Below are 4,776 nucleotides of genomic sequence, written 5' to 3' on the forward strand. Positions count from 1 at the left end.
TGGCACAGCCTCAAGACTCACAGCAACACGTCACCACAGTAGGACAAACTGACAGACAAGTTTGTCTCCCTTAGCTGTTGGAAACCCCTCCAACCACCTTTACCTGGATCCTTGCGGCTAACTCCTCAATCTGTTCCAGTCCCCTTTGCCTTTTCTGTCTTCTCCCTGCTTCCTCCCTCGCTGCTTGTGGAGGGTGGCCTGGGTTCCCTCTCCTCACCTGGCTCCCTGCGGTTGAATCCTTGATCTATTCCTAACCCCTTTGCCTTTTCTGTCCTCTCCCTGCCTTCTCACCTCACTCCTTTGGAGCATGGCCTGGGCTCCCTGTCTTCACATGGGTCTTTGTGGTTGACTCCTCGATCTGTTCTGGTCCCCTTTGCCTTTTTTGCCCTCTCCTTGCTTCCCACCTTGCTGCCTGTTCTTAGGTCCCTGGAATCCGAACGAAAATGCTATCACTTTAAAATCCAAAAATGGTTGCCACTTGTAGACATTAAAAATGGCTGTGCCCTTGGTCACTTTAAATATCCAAAATGGCCACCGCTTGTAAACATTCAAAAGGGCTGCACCCTCTGTCACTTTAAATAACCAAAATGGCTGCCACGTGTAAACAATCAAAATGGCTGCACCCTCCAGACAAACAAGAAGGTCAACAAAAAAATAAAAATAAGAAAACCTGCAATATCTGGGGATAGGACAATAAGAGAAAAAAGTCAGAGAAGGAGAATAATGAAGAAAAAGTGCGAAAAATGCAAAAAGAAAAAGAAAGAATGGGGTTAACCATGAGAAAAAAAGAAGAAAAAAATTTTGCACCCAGGAATAGGGAAAAGAAAAAAGCTGAAAACTAGGACCTGGGAGGTGAATAATAGTAAAAAGGACAAAAATATTAATAATAGTAGTAGTTTTAAAATAGACAAAAGCAAGCAAAGTAAAAACCAGAAAAAAGAAAAAGAAAAAAAAAAAAAATCGGGGGAGGGCAGGCAGGGCACCCAGGCTCCATCCAAGCACACAGAGTGGGATGGAGTTCCTCTGGGCTCAGAAGGTGGGTGGGAGTGGGGGATGGCTGAATCTCCGTTCACTAAACGGTTGTGGGGTATAAGAGTAACAAGGAAAATATCGCACCTTTTCACTCGTCCAGGTCCGGAGTGTCCCTGGGGACACTCTCCCTGCCTGTAGTTGTTAGGTGCTGTCAAATCATCTCTGACCCATAGTAATCGTATGTACAATAGAACAAAACACTGCCTGGTCCTGCACTATCTTCACAATCCTGGCTATGCCTGTAAGATCCTTCAATACTGCAAGTCAAAGCCTGGATTTTTTCTTCAGTTCTTTCAGCTTGAGAAAATATTGGTAGTGAGGGGATTTTATTTATGTAAATGGGTATAGCTATATCATGGAGGAGAGTGTAAAATTCTTACAAATTGTTAAGATTAAACAGAAGATTTAAAAGAAATTTCAAGTTTTTGTCTGATATGCTATGGCTTAGTTTCCGGAGTTCTGGATTTTGCATTTAATTTCTTTAGTCATCAAGAGATACTCCCATTTTTTATATTACAATGTGAAGGATGGTGATCAACTTTCTTCTAGCCAGATGAAACCAGAAGTAAAGGCTCTGTCAAACCAAACCAAACTCACTGCTGTAGAGCTGGTTCTGACTCATAGCCACCCCCTCCTTGGGTTTCTGAGGTAGTATCTCTATGGAAGCAGATTGCCAGTCTTCCTTCCAAGGAGTGGCTGGTGGGTTTGAACCACCAGACTTCTGATTAGCTCTGTAAAAAACTAAAACTCACTGCTGTAGAGTCGGATCCAACTCCTAGCGACCACTCCTTGGGTTTCCGAGGTGGTATCACTATGGATCTGACTCATAGCGACCCCTCCTTGGGTTTCCAAGGTGGCTTCACTATAGAGGTAGATTGCCCAACCTTCCTTCTAAGGAGTGGCTGGTGGGTTTGAACCACCAGCCTTCTGGTTAGCAGTCAAGTGCCTTAGCCACTATGCTACCAGAGCTCCCTCCTGGTAGCATAGTGCCTAAGGCACTTGACTGCTAACCAGAAGGCTGACGGTTCAAACCCACCAGCCACTCCCCGGAAGGAAGATGGAGCAATCTACTTCCATAGTGATACTGCCCTGGAAACCCAAGGAGGGGTTGCTATGGGTTGGGTCTGATTCACGGCACACAACAAGAAAAACAACAATCACTATGGAAGTAGATTGCCCAGTCTTCCTTCTGAGGAGCAGCTGGTGGGTTTGAACTTCCAGCCCCATGGTTAGTAGTCAAATGCTTTAAGCACTATGCCACCAGAGGGTTTTAATTCAAATACAAAGAACAACTTTTACTGAAGGTTATCATAAAGAAACTTCAGATTATCAAAGTGAATTTAGAAACATTGATGGGCACATCTCTTACTTTAGAGGAAAAAAATGGCATAGAGAGCAGCTGATATGTTGTCCCATGAGATCTTCCTGTAGGCTTCTGTCTGAGATAGAGTCCAGAGGGAGGGACAGTGTACAGATGCATCTTTCTTTTGATAAGCCATCTTCAATGAAATGTAAATAGACCTCGTGCTAAGAATCTCAGAAGATAAGATAGAGACCAACTTCTCAGATGTTGTTGTACTGAGACCCACCTGGACACAAATTACCAAATTATCAGATTAGACCATTTGAGTATTTTCATTGCAATGAATTCTCTGACTACAGTTACAAAAGAAATATGAATTTAGGTGCAGAATGAATATCACTGTCCTTCTTAGTTACTTCTTGTATAAGTAACTATGGATGATACTTTCTTATAAATCCTTCCATAAATTTTGTATGTATGTACAAGGAGGCACACACACACACAATCATATTATTTATATTTCTTCACCTTGCTTTTTTTTTTTCATTCCAATTGTCTAGAATATTTACCACACATTCATTCTTCCTAGTGGCTAAACACAGCTTTAAATTTTCCATCATATGTTTGCATTATCCATTGCTTAACCAATTCCATATTGCAGGATGTTTAGGTTGTATGGTAGATGCAACAAGTTGCTTATCAATATCTATTCCCACTTCTTTATGATGAAGAGAACTCAGCTGATGTGTAAGACAGCAATATTCTCAACTAAAATTATTGCATCTGCAGACTCTCTTGTAGGTAGAAGTGGCATGTGACATAGTTTTGGCCAGTGAGATATAAATTTAACCAAGGCATTCGCAATGAAAGCAATAGCATCCCCAATGGGGTGGAAATTTGTTCTGAAAGTTAAAAATCTTAGATAATATAATGGTTAGCAGCCCTCCAAAGCTCAACTCTTCCATAAAAATCTTATTCCTCAGTGTTTAATTGTGTTATTTATTTATTTATTTTTAACTATGTCATCAGCACCATTCATACTGAGTTCATGGAAAAAACAGAGCCATGGTGAATAAGTGGCTGTGATTGGAGAATTATCTTTTGATTGATTGCTCAATCTTGAAAACATATGGTGAGAGGTGGCCTGCATGTGCTTTTGGCTGCCAAATAGATGTTTGACGCTTCTGTGTGTGATACAGTCTTTGAAAATTAAATACGAATACTTTTTTATTTATTTCTACAACAGTTGTGTAAACAATCATCATATGAATTGCAGAGAGGAAAAAAATATTTACAATATCAGAATATCTAGCTAAGCAGATATTCTCATATCAAGTGAAAGTTAAAAACCTACATTTAACAGTAAGTGTAGTAGTTATGTTTGTGTGTCAACTTGGCTGGGCCTGGTTGAGTGGCTGGGCAGCTGGTGGTAGTTATCCCCCATGATGAGACTGGCAATCAACTCCATGGTGGGATCTACCACAAGCAGCTGAGTAGCTGCCTTTGTGATATGGTCTGCTGCCTGTATATAAAGAGAAACCTTGGGAATGATCTCTAGCTTATGGCATGCTTGGACCCTGCATGTAGCCGTGTCATTATTCAGCAGCCTGCCATGCTCCGCTGACCTTGGAACTTATAATGGACTTGAGTTAATGGCCTGCTGTGTGGTTTGGCAACATGGGGATTGTGCCTTTTTCTTGTCAAACTTGGGGCTTCTCAGCCCCAGCAGCCAACAACTGTCTGAGTGAAGAAATGCTTCTAGCTTCAGTGGGCTGGGAGCAGAAGACAGAGCTGGACCCAAAGGTTGAGGGGTTTTCACCCAGCCCCTAGAGCTTGACACTTTGAAATTGGACTTAAAGCCTCCAAATTGTAAGAATAAACTCCTGTTTGTTAAGGCCATCCACATCCCATTTGTGGTATATTCCTGTCAGAGTGGCACTAGGTAACCAGAACAGTAAGTGAAAGTGAAATATCAAGGACCATCATGTTATTTATCCTCTTTGCCTTTGAACACCCATTTCTGGGATTGTCTCCCATCTGAGTAGCACATAGTAACCCAGGCACCTCAGACTTTCCTCTTTATATCCCAATCCAAATCTTCTCTAAGGAATAAAACAAAACAAAACAAGAGAGTTTCAAAATATAGATGATTGAACATAATTTTTTATCATTCCAAGAATATTTGCTATTTTTTAAATTGTGATTTGCGTGAAGATTTACAGAGCAGATTCACTTTCCATACAGCAGTTCACATACACTTTGTATCATGAAATTGTCACAGTTTACCACAATGCAACAGCTCCCCTTCCACTTCCTCCCTATAGGTACCCCTTCCCAGTGTCCATCCCTCCATGCACTCCTGCCCCCTGAGCTGTCTCCCTGTGCGTAAGCAGCCCTTCTTTCTCCCAAGATTGTTCTCTCCAAGGAGTGTATCTACCTGA

The sequence above is a fragment of the Orycteropus afer genome, unplaced genomic scaffold (genome assembly GCF_000298275.1).
Source record: "Orycteropus afer afer isolate SDZICR_OR568_19922 unplaced genomic scaffold, OryAfe1.0 scaffold00742, whole genome shotgun sequence".
NCBI lineage: Eukaryota > Metazoa > Chordata > Mammalia > Tubulidentata > Orycteropodidae > Orycteropus > Orycteropus afer.